This window comes from Eublepharis macularius, chromosome 5 (assembly GCF_028583425.1).
Source record: "Eublepharis macularius isolate TG4126 chromosome 5, MPM_Emac_v1.0, whole genome shotgun sequence".
NCBI lineage: Eukaryota > Metazoa > Chordata > Lepidosauria > Squamata > Eublepharidae > Eublepharis > Eublepharis macularius.
In genome coordinates this window covers 96843832-96856149 of record NC_072794.1, presented here as the reverse complement: position 1 = coordinate 96856149, position 12318 = coordinate 96843832, and the positions used below count along the sequence as shown (strand labels likewise).

Sequence of the window (12318 nt, the reverse complement as noted above, 5' to 3'; positions counted from 1 at the left end):
GAAGAGAGGGATAAAACTTGGGAGCTAGCAACCTTTTACTTACATATGTTGGGTTAACTCTGTTTTTAAAAAGAAAAGCCATTAAAGAATACAGAAGAGGTGCATGGAGAGGATTCTTAAAGACTTAAAGTACTCTTCCAACATGTGTGCGTCCCCTTTTCTTTGTTAAAAATAATTTCTGCAAAGAATCAAAGATTCCCAGTGACTACAGCAGTTGTAAGGGCTGGCTAGGCTAAAATGAGGACGAGGGTGAAATTGTTCCTCCCCCCTCTTCCACAATCACAGCTCCAATGAGGCAGGGGCAATTGAATCTCCTTGTCTTTTCTCATTGTAGTGATGGATATAGAATTGAAGAAAAGGATTTTATATATTATTTTTATACAACACATATATGCCTTGCACTTTCTTCCTATGCTCAGGAGCCAATGTAGTACTTGTAACGCAACCTGTAAGAATATGACACTTGAAACAAGAAGACTTGAAACTCTGTAAGAACTGATATACTGCTTTTAGAGCTGCACTTATAAAATATTATGCATATGTTATATTATTCTATAAGATTCCAAAAGAAATCAGTACCAGAGAGCCTTTTGTAGAAAACTGATTTGATGCAGCAAGCTGGTTTTGGCCACCTGTGGCCTACTCTCCTTAAGGCAGAGAAGGAACTGGAGGAAAGGACACAGAGAAAATAAAACATCCCTTCTTACCAGCAGAATTCAGTTATCAGAGGGTATCAAGGTTGCTAGATCGAGACGCATTGGCGCTATTGAAAGTATTATGCCCAGAAGAAAGTGGGTGAGAGGTTAGCCTATGTCCTTCTGAATTGAGGACAAGATAAGGGGTTTGCAGGATTTGGAATTCTCCCCAGAAGAAGAGCCAACCCAGAATTGCATCTTCAAATCAGAACTAACCCTAGATACCTTATGAGCCAATAAGATAGCAAATATTAGACTATTGTAATATTGTTATGATTATCTGAAAGTATTAATTACTCTACACTTCTATTGTAAGGGGTTGAGCTTTTTACACACAAGGAGACCGTCTACTTCTGTGTAAGGGAAGAGGCTCATCCTCCGGGTTAATAAAGAACCATCTGTTTTGCTTCAATTCAAGAAGGACTCCTGGATTTTATTTTAATTTTTATTGTGGTTGGTTGGGAAAAAAAGAGAACAAACCACAGAGGCACAAGTTGTGCACAACAGTAGTACACTGCCTGAACTGCTATTCCCCCTTAAGGAATATTGCATGTTACAATGTACCTGGGTCTGCCAGAAGGACATGCAGCCATATTGTAACTACCAGTTCCCAGCGGGAACTCCACTTAAAAACACTGTGGGGGCCCAATTCAGATCAAGACTTGGCATAGCGAGTGGAATGTTCCTGCCTATCCACCCCCTGCACTGTTTTCCTGAGAAGAAATGGTGCCAGGGTATTTACCTTTACCTCCACAATGGGACATATAAGGTCCTCAGTAATATTTAAGCTCTTAAAGGAATAAAGTTTTCAGCCTCCAGGTGGTGCCTGGAAATCTTCCAAAATTACAACTGTTCTCCTCACTAAGGATATCATTTCCTCTGGAGAAAACAGTTGCTTTGGATGGTGGATCCATCTCCCAAATCTCTAGAAATTTCCCAACTTGGAGATAGCAACCTTATAAAGGGACAAGACATGCTGGTCAGTTGGCAACCATGTTTCTTCATGTGGTCTCATGACCCATCAGAATTCTCTTTTTGGTTGCTGGAAGAGGTGGCAGGAAAGGATAGGAATGCAAGGAGACTGTGTGCTTTCTGTGCTTGGACACAAGTCATTAGTGCTGAAAGGATTAAGTTCAATTTTTCATGGAAAAGCCATGTAACACGTTTGCCAAACTTGAAATCAAAAGAGTAGACTAGTGAAAATAAAGTCAACATATCACCTGGAAATTTATACAGGACTAAATCTTCTCTCCTTGAGGTGAACTTCCTTTTAAAGAATTGTAAGCTTGTATAATGCAAGGATTTCTGATTAGTTGCTGATTATTCTTAATTCATTGGTTATAAAGGAAACAAAGTCAAACAGAGCTTTTTTTCTCACCTGTTTTTAGCTGGTTTTCTGTTTCTTTTCTCTCCTTCAGAGGAATGCTGTTCACCCCCTTCTTCTCTTTTTATATATGCTGTTTTCCAGCAGATATCCCTAGTTGGTTTGCCAAGTAAAGTTCCCTGACCTTTTCCATAGCTAACAAATTTATCTCAGGGTCACTTGCAGGAGGGATGTTTACAGATTTAGCAAGCAGCTCATCTGCAGAAGCTCATCTAATATAACATCAATATATTCAATGGCATGATAGCATTTCATTTTGATTATAGAGGCTCTGGTTCAAATCCCCACTCTGTCATGGAAGCTTACTGAGTGACCTTGGTGTGGTGTTTATGACAATTCTGACCCTTTAACCCGGACCAGTGTTTTAAACTAGCGATTCTCTCTGTTTTGGTATGGTAATCAACAATTTCACATTTACATTGTATGGTGACCCATCCAGGGCTGGCTCAAGAGACTGAGAAGGCAATGGGGGGGGGGAGTTGAGGAGCTGTGGGAAGATGGCATATGTCGGCAAAGAGATGAGTGGCAAATGGCTCAGTGAAGTAGATCTCCCACAGCAGGTAGAAGGCAGTGAGGAACTACAGGGGGTTGTGTTATAAGAAGAGGACTTGCCACTGTCCCTGTCCTCAAGTTTCAGAGGGGGGACAAACCAAAGAGTTAGAAAGGTCAAGGCATCTATTTACTGTTTACTGCTCTGACTATCCTTCATGTGTAGATTGCTATTTTCAGGACTTCCTCCTTGTGACACTGTGATGATGCTGTGCTGCGTGTTTACTAACTGAGCTGAGAAAAAGCTGATGCAGTTTAGAGAAGCTCAGAGAACAACAGGAACAATGAGCTTGAATAACAATGAAGCTGGGGCTGCCTCTAGTAGCTCCCAGCAAGACTCTACTCCCTCTGACCAGAGGTCGAGTGGGAAGGTCCTGGAGCCTGACATCCACTTGTTCACTTGAAGAGTGGGAATTATGCACCATCGTGTCAGGTGCTCAGGATCACCTGTCATATTCAATACCCCCCTGCTGCTGAAGCTGATGCTGTTGAGGTGTTTCTGGGGAGTTTCTGTTATTTGAACCTAGAGTGAGAAACTGAGAATGAAAGGTGTTTGTTCCTGTTGTAATCTTTCCCGAGCCTGGGAGCCTGCTTGACCTTGAGCAGTCCATGAATCACACATCCTGTTTTCCTGAATGTAGAGTTAAAGAAATGTTAGGAGAAAGGTGGGGGGGATTAGGAGTAGCCTTTGGGGACCTATATCTGCGCGACATTTGTCTGTAGTTGCCAGTCCTAGCAAAGATGGTGTAAGTATATGATACTGGCATCTTATCAATAAAGAACTTTTACTCCTGAAGTGAAGTCTCTTGAGAGTTGCCTGACATCCTTACACATCATTATGGGATACTGGAGGTAATCACTATGATCCCCTTAAAATCCCCCATGGGAACTTAACAACTGAAAAGCTTCCTATCTGCAGATATACTAAAACTGCAGAAGACAAATTTGTCTTGCTAGAGTCTTTGCATAAGAAATCAGGCTGGCCCCTTGCCAGTCAATTGAAAAGGCAACTGGCTGGAATAAGGTACAAGGAAGGGGAGCCATTTAATAGACATTTAAGTAGGCTGATGCATCACCAGCTAAGTGATGTGGATCATCCTCTTGTGGAGGAAGATAAATTGTCAGCCCTTTACATCTCTTTGCCAAGCAGCTTTGCTAGCAATACAAGCCACTTGGAAGCAAGCAGTGTCACCTCATTTATTCAAGTGTCCACTTTTATTTAATTGAAAATAGAACATAGAGAAATTTTGCATGAAGGCAATGTTCAAATGTGTGTACAATTTGCAAATAAGGTGCATACTGGATGGGACAGAGCAAGGGGAATGCATGCCTCATGGTTCAGAGAGAGAAAGGAAAGTGATTAGGTTTCAAGACATCAGAGCAGTCATGCCTGGCAAGACCGCAAACACAGAGAGAGCATCCTACATTGCTGAATTTGCAAGAGAATCGGCCATGAGACAAGTGTGTGTTTTTCAAAGCAGCCTCGCAGAGCTTAGGCACAGAGTGAAAACAAGTCAGAGAGAGAGCATACTTCTAATGAAGACAGATTTATGAAAGGAAAGCATTGTTCATACCATGTTATAATGACTGATGAGTTTGAAGATGACACATTCTGCAAATGCAAAAAGAAGGCCTGGCTAATGGACTTGATATGGAACGTTGTAATGTAACGAGCCAAAAATGGGAATGCTCTAAGTCAATAAAGTCTCATTTTCCAAAGCACAGTGAAGCTGAGAAATGGAGAAAAGCTGCACAAGAGCAAAATGAAACCCTACACAAGAACAAGACATGGACACTCACACTGCTACCTCAAAAGAGTAAGTCAGTGGGGTGCAAATGGGTCTTCAAGATCAAGCATGTTGAACATGGCTTAGTCCAAAGATACAAAGCCAGACTAGTTACTAAAGGTTACTTCCAGAAAAATGGAGAAGATTTGATGAAGCTTTCGCACTGGTTGTGGGACACACCACTGTAAGAACACTACTAAGCGCTGCTGCAAGCAAAAGCATGCACATGGAACTTTTCTGCATGGAGATCTAGAAGATATCTACATGAACCAGCCACCTGGACTTGAGAAACCAGGACAAAAACATCATGTATGCAAACTACAGAAGAGCATCTATGGACTCTAACAAGCTGCTTGAGTTTGGAGCTTAAAACTGCATGATCTACTCATCCAGGATTCAAGAGAAGTGAAAATGACTTTTACCTATACACCAAGCAGAAAAACGGCAAATTGACATATACTGTTTTATGTTGATGGCTTGATTATGGCATATGAAAATCCAGATGACAGCAAAGAAGTTGCTGGCCAGAGTCGACATTAGTGCTGCAAAAAATCTTTGGCACCAACCTTCAAGAATTACAATGCAGTCAAGAGACTTGTCAGATACCTGAACTCAAGCTACCAGCTAACAGCAAACCTGAACTAATTGTATACACAGAGGCTAAATTTGGAGAAGACTTGAATACCAGATTATCTACCAGTGGACATACTTTCTTCTATGGAGGTGGAATGGTAAATTGGTCAAACGAGAAGCAAGAAAGAGTTGCTCAATCTTCAACAGAAGCTGAATACATCTGAGCTGGACTATATTGTCAAGTTATAACATGGCTAAAGTGACTACAAGAAGATCTTGGAATTCAGATTTCACTACCTGTAACAATCTATGAAGACAACCAAAGCTGTATCAAGCTCTCACACAGAGAAGACATCCGCCACTGAATAAGACACATTGATTCTAAGTATCATCTCATGAATGAACAAAAAACAGAAAGTCACTGTGAAAAAGATCTGATGCCATCCACAGCAGTGATTGCTGACACCCTAACTAAACCACTACCAAGAGTTTGCTTTCAGACTCTTTGAGACAAGATGAAATTCATAGACGGATTACAAGCGACACCAAGAGGGTTTTTAGAGGAGGAGGACTTCCTGCTAGTGGTGTGCAATTTGAGTTTCCGATTCAGGATAAATATCCAAATCGGACTCGATTTGTAAAGATTTGGGACTTCCGAATCAGGCCCAATACTGTGGGCCCAATTCAGGAATCCCGAATCAAAGCTTTACAAAGCTATTTGGGGTGTTTAAACCTGCTGCATGGCCACTTCCTTTGCCTTTGCTCCCACAGTGGGCGAAGTGAGCGGGGGTTGGTTTAAACTTACACTTTTCTAGCCACTTGCAAGCAGCTAGAAAAGTGTGGGTCTAAACTTCCTGCCCCACTACTTGTTTCACCTGATGGGAGGGAGAGGAGGGAATCCTCTCCTCCTCCTCATCAGATGGGAGGGGGAGGAGGGAACCCCCCTTTCCCCCTCTTTTTGAGTGAAATAAGCAACACTTTTCTTGCCACTTGCAAGCAGCAAGAAAACTGTTGCTTTTCAGTGTGCTCCAAATCTTTACGGAACATACCTAAGCAGGTCAATAAGCAATTTCTGAAGTAGCTTGCTGCTTCAGAAATCGCTTATTTCCGACGTTTTTTCCCACTTTGGAAATTCCAAAGCAGGAAATCCAATTTTTTTTTCTTGCACGCCCCTACTTGCTGTTGTCCCTTTCCTCAGGTTTCAGAGGGGGACAAACCAAAGAAAGATAGACAGGTCAGGGTATCTGTTTACTGCTCTGACTATCCTTTGATGTGTAGATTGCTGGAGGGCATTGATGGCTCTGCCTCAGCTGCTGGCTGTTGGTCCTGATGAGCCTGCAGCTCTTCAGCTTGCTTTTTGGTTCCTGGTTCAGGGCTAGCTACCCAAGGCTCTTCTTCTCCTGAGGAGTCCTCTTCTCTTGAGGAGCCCTCAACACTGCTGTGCCCTGACTGGCCCATGATAGGAGCCTGTTGTGGCAGAGAATGCAGGGGATCTTCCCTTAGAGGCTATGGAGTGCAGAAAGCTTTGGGTATAGTGGGGGCCACAGGGGGCCCCTCAGCTTTTGATGAGCTTTCCTCTGGGGAGTCCAGGGCAAGTGCTCACAATGGGACATTCCCCTTGGCAAAGTTTCCTTAGCATTAGAGGAATCTAAAAGGGCTGAGCTAAAATTTTTAGCTCCTGTAGAACTCCCATTTTAACCCCATGGAAGTGAGTTATATATTGAAAAACAACCCATAGGCTAAAACACAGTATCTTATATAGGTAAAGGTAGTCCCCCGTGCAAGCACCGAGTCATTACTGACCCATGGGTGGACCTTGCATCACAATGTTTTCTTGGCAGACTTTTTATGGGGTGGTTTGCCATTACCTTCCCCAGTCATCTACACTTTACCCCCAGGAAACTGGGTACTCATTTTACCGACCTTGGAAGGATGGAAGACTGAGTCAACCTTGAGCTGGCTACCTGAACCTGGCTTCCGCTGGGATCGAACTCAGGTTGTGAGCAGAGCTTGTATCTTATATAGGTCAATATAATTTTGTTTTTACTTGACCTGTGTATATTTTATCACTTGAGTATAATTCAGTTAATTGTTAAAATGTCAGTACTATTCACAAGTTTTACCTTAACAGTATGTACATTTTAACCTACTGTGTATATGGTAGATCTAAAATCACTGACCTACAATAGGCACAGAATTCTATGAAGTTGTACTAAAAGATTTATTTTCTAAAGCACGACTGCCTGTGGACTATAGTGCTTAAGGATTTCATCCTCTCTGCCAGTTCAAGCAAACAAATGTAATATTGTTTACTTGTCAGACACAGAATCATGCTGTGACACATCATTGTTTTTCTTTTTCCATATGCAAAAGGAATGCTGCTGAGAGATCTCAGAGGGAACAAAGTATCTGTTTTTTTATCTCCCTGTGAACTGCTTATACTCTAATGCAACATTATTTAATAATAGCTGTCACGCTAGTGTTGTACCAAAGTCCTGTTTCAAGTGTCTAAGCAGCTGAGCAATAGTGCAGCAATAATGCAGTTGCTAGCAGAGGTTAAACCAGTTCCGAGACTCCAGAAAATAGCCTGGCTATTGCATTTTGGACAAGCTGAAGCTTCCAGGCCATTTTCAAAGGCAGCCCCACTTAAATGCATAGTATTAATTACCATGTAAAGTAGTGGCATTTACAATGCAATTCTATGTAGAGTTGTGCCAGTTTAAGCCAACTGATTTTTGATTGATTTAGACCACAGTGACTCTATATAAGATTACATTATTAGAGTTTTGCTAGATCAGGTCAAATTGTTAATATTTGATGGGCAAAATAAATGCCATATTATTTAATGATTTTTATAATTGATTATTTATATATACCACAGTTGTAGCCCTAGATTTTTGACTGAGCTGAGGCTACCAATATGTTTGATACCAGAATATGTGGGTTTGGGGTGCATTCTTACCTGGTACAAAATGTCTGGTGAATTTACTATTCAAGTGCAGATGGTTCTAGTTATGGGAGTGGGACTTCTCAAAGGCGACCAGTATCAAGCAACAATGCTCGCTATCTATCTAGCATTCCAAGTGCTGACAGTGGGGTCATTTCCGCCTCCATTGCCACACTAATACTATGTAATACCAGATCTGTTAGGTTACTTGCATTGCTGGGATGCTGCAGGAAGAAGAAATTGATGTGGCCTGCATAACATGGCTGCAGGAAAATGGCATGGTGTATCTGTCTCAACTAACACACCCCGGCCCAGCTATGCAGCCCTACACCAACCTTGCTAAGGTGGCTGAGGAATAATAATAATAATAACATTCGATTTATATACCGCCCTTCAGGATGACTTAACACCCACTCAGAATGGTTTACAAACTATGCCATTATTATCCCCACAACAAAACACCCTGTGAGGTGGGTGGGGCTGAGAGAGCTCCAGAGAACTGTGACTAGCCCAAGGTCACCCAGCTGGCTTCAAATGGAGGAGTGAGGAATCAAACCCAGTTCTCCAGATTAGAGTCCCGTGCTCTTAACCACTACACCAAACTGGCTCTCAGAGGGAAGAGGGGTTGCTGTTATTCTTTGTGAGACCTTCAACTTCCGCAGACTTCCAGTACAATCTATAGCTGGTATTAACTATACGCTCCTGTCTTTGGGAACTAAACTGCCTGGGCAGTTTACAGACTGCTTGTCTACTTGTCACTTTCAAAGTATAAGTAGGCAAAGCATTGTGACACATTACACCAGCAGTCCCCCACACAGAAAAATAACACAACTCACTTAACATCAGAGAATCACAAAAACACAATTCCTGTCAAAAACACTTTGTTTCTTTAACAGCTGTAGGTTACACAGCAGGGGGGCACACCAAAGGGCATGCCAGCATTCCCCTACACAAAAACAACTCACTTCACATTAAAGAATCAACCAAAACACAATTCCTGTCAAAAACATTTTTCTTGAACAGCTTTAGGTTACACTGCAGGAGGGCACACCAAAGGCACAACAGGGCATGAAAGAAGTCTACTACACAAAATAACACAACTCACTTCACTGTTTTTGACAACAATTGTGTTTGGGTGATTCTCTGATGTGAAGTGAGTTGTGTTATTTTTGTGTAGTAGACTGCTTTTATGCCCTGTTGTGCCCTCCTACTGTGTAACCTAAAGCAGTTAAAGAAATAAAATGTTTTTGACAGCAATTGTGTTTTTGTGATTCTTTAATGGGAAGTGGTCATAGATCCAGAGGAGTGAGCCGTGTTAGTCTGTAGTAGCAAAATCAAAAAGAGTCCAGTAGCACCTTTAAGACTAACCAATTTTATTGTAGCATAAGCTTTCGAGAATCACAGTTCTCTTCGTCAGATGCATGGAGGGCAAAAAGAGAAACTGGTCAGATATAGAGGAGGGGGGGCAGGGTAGATGCAAACATCTCCTTCTGATATGCAGATGCAAACAGCTCCTTCTGATATGGAGATCAGTTTGGTACCAGGCCCTGCAACAGACCCAGATGCCAGCTCTGCCCTTATATCTACCCAGGGAATACAATTACAGGACCCAATGGCATCGACTACACTGTCTCTGGCTCTTACAGCTGCTCATCCTCCAATCTGATATATGCCCTCATGTGCCAACAATGTCCTTCTGCTCTGTACATTGGACAAACCAGCCAACCTCTACGCAAAAGAATAAATGGACACAAATCTGACATTAGAAATGGCAACGTCCAGAAACCAGTGGGAGAACACTTCAATCTACCAGGACATTCCATCAAAGACTTAAAGGTCGCTGTAGTTCAACAGAAACCTTTCAAAAACAAAATCGAACGGGAAGCTGCTGAATTGGAATTCATATGTAAATTTGACTCTGTCAAGCTGGGACTGAATAGGGACTATGAATGGTTATCTCATTATCACAGGTAACTGATTTCCTTTACAGAGGCGGGGTCAGGGGGAGTCCAGTGGCACCTGGCGTGGGCTTTCGGGGATCACAGTTCTCTTTGTCAGATGCATCTGGCGGGGAGAGCTGTGGTTCTCAAAGGCTTGTGCTGCAGTGGAATTGGTTGGTCTTGGAGGTGCTGCTGGACTCTTTTTGATTTTGCTACTACAGACTAACATGGCTAAGTCCTCTGAACCTTTACAGAAGCAAACTGATCTCCACATCAGAAGGAGCTGTTTGCATCTGCATATCAGGAGATGTTTGCATCTACCCCGCCCCCTCTCCTCCTCTTTATCTGACCAGTTTCTCTTTTTGCCCTCCATGCATCTGACGAAGAGAACTGTGATTCTTGAAAGCTTATGCTACAATAAAATTGGTTAGTCTTAAAGGTGCTACTGGATTCTTTTTTATTTTAATGTGAAGTGAGTTGTGTTATTTTTGTGTAAGATACTGCTAGCATGCCCTCTGGTGTGCCCCCCTGCTGTGTAACCTAAAGCTGTTCAAGAAATAAAGTGTTTTTGACAGGAACTGTGTTTTTGTGATTCTCTGATGTTAAGTGAGTTGTGTTACTTTTCTGTGTGAGGGACAGCTGGTGTAATGTGTCACAATGCTTTGCCTACTTCTACTTTGAAGTGAAAAATATTTTTTAAAAAACTTTATTCAGTGTGTGTTTGTGTTTTATTCTTTGTTGTGCAGTTGGTTCCCATCATAGGGAACAATGGGGCTGGCTGGCCAGCCATCTCTGTAGGTGGTGGGGGAATTGGCGGGAGGGTGTCTGTGGTTCAGGTGCTCTTTCACAGGGACAAGCTCGCACTCATGAGTGTGCCCACCATTGTGGCACCCCTGGGCTGTGCATAATTGCCCTGGGAAAGAGAGTTTAAATGTTCCCATCACAGGGAACAATGGGGGACGGCTGGCCAGCCTGCTCCTGGGGTAGTGGCCGGTGTGGGAATGTTGGGGAAGGGTGTCTTTGAATCAGTGTGGGGCTGTGGGGGGGTGGATTTAAAAGGGGGACTGTGCCTGTGGCCATAGATGCCACATTCCGTGGGTTCCTGCTGTGGGAGATTTTCCCATAACAGGAATCAACAGAAAGTGGTTGGCCACAGGACAGGGGAGAATAGGTTTTGGGGAGGGTGTGTGTGGTATTTGGCAGTTTGGGTGCAGGTGGGCTGTGGCTATGGCCATTGGCAACCCCAATCCCATGTGTTTTTGTGGTGTGGAAGTCTTCCCCACAGTAGAAAGACGAAGTGGTGTGGCAGGAGAACCACCTTTGGGGGGGCATAAAATGGCCCCCCGAAGTGGGATCAGCTTGGGCCTTGGTGGAGGGTGGGAGGACAGGTAGGAGATGGGCCCCTGAAGGTTGGGGGCATTTTACATGCAAAATGCCACCCCTAGCCAGACAAGCCTCTCTTATTTCCCCCATAGGAAATAATGGAGAAAGGGGGGGCTAAGAGCAGCATCTTTGGGAGGCCATAAAATGGCCCCCCAAAGTGGGAACTGCTTGAGCCTTGGTGGAGGGAGGGAGGACAGGTAGGAGGAGGTCCCCTGAAGTTTGGGGGCATTTTGCATGCAAAATGCCACCCCTAGCCAGACAAGCCTCTCTTATTTCCCCCATAGGAAATAATGGAGAAAGGGGGGCTAAGAGCAGCATCTCTGGGAGGCCATAAAATGCCCCCCCCAAAGTGGGATCAGCTTGGGCCTTGGTGGAGGGTGGGAGGACAGGTGGGAGATGGGCCCCTGAAGGCTGGGGACATTTTGCATGCAAAATGTCACCCCTAGCCAGACAAGCCTCTCTTATTTCCCCCATAGGGAATAATGGAGTGGTGGTGGATAGGGGCACCTTCTTTGGGAGGCCATAAAATGGCCCCCCAAAGTGGATCTGCCTGAAACTTGGTAGAGGGTGGCAGGACAGGTGGGATCAGGTCCCCTGAAAGTTGGGTGCATTTTGCTTGCAAATTGCCACCCCAAGCCACCTAGAAAGATGACTTGTTTTTCCCCATAGAGAACCATGGAGAGTGTAGAAGGATGGGGGCACCTTGTTTGAGGGGGCATAACATGGCCCCCCAAAGTCCAATCTTTCTGAAACTTGGGGAGTTGTTAGAGAAGAGTTAGGAGAAGGTCTCCACCAAGTTTGGTATGATTCGGACAGAAAATGCCCCACCCCGACTCCTGGAAAGCCAGGAGAAAGTTTTCTCATTGAAAACAATGGCTGAAATGTTTCGGCAATCTTTGTTTCGGTATTACCGAAATTTTTCGGTATTCAGAAAAAGTTTCAGTAATACTGAAAAAAAACCAAAATGGCCCTGATTCGGTAACTTTAACCTAATCAGAATACCTAATTGCACACCCCTAGAAAAAAACGGATCACCGAATGGTTATGTTGAAGGAACTGT

General features: G+C 43.5%; 1 protein-coding gene across 3 annotated transcripts in view; it reads right to left on the bottom strand.

Moving 5' to 3' along the window:
* Positions 1–12318, bottom strand: part of LOC129330027 (riboflavin-binding protein-like) — a 55426-nt gene that overhangs the window by 19568 nt on the left and 23540 nt on the right. The window contains exon 1 of one of the 3 annotated variants that reach the window (XM_054979861.1): positions 2074–2123. The exons of the other annotated variants lie outside the window; for them this stretch is intronic. The gene's annotated coding sequence lies outside the window, so the exon portion shown is untranslated. Of the gene's footprint in view, positions 1–2073; positions 2124–12318 lie in introns of those variants that run through there. 3 annotated transcript variants of the gene reach the window in all.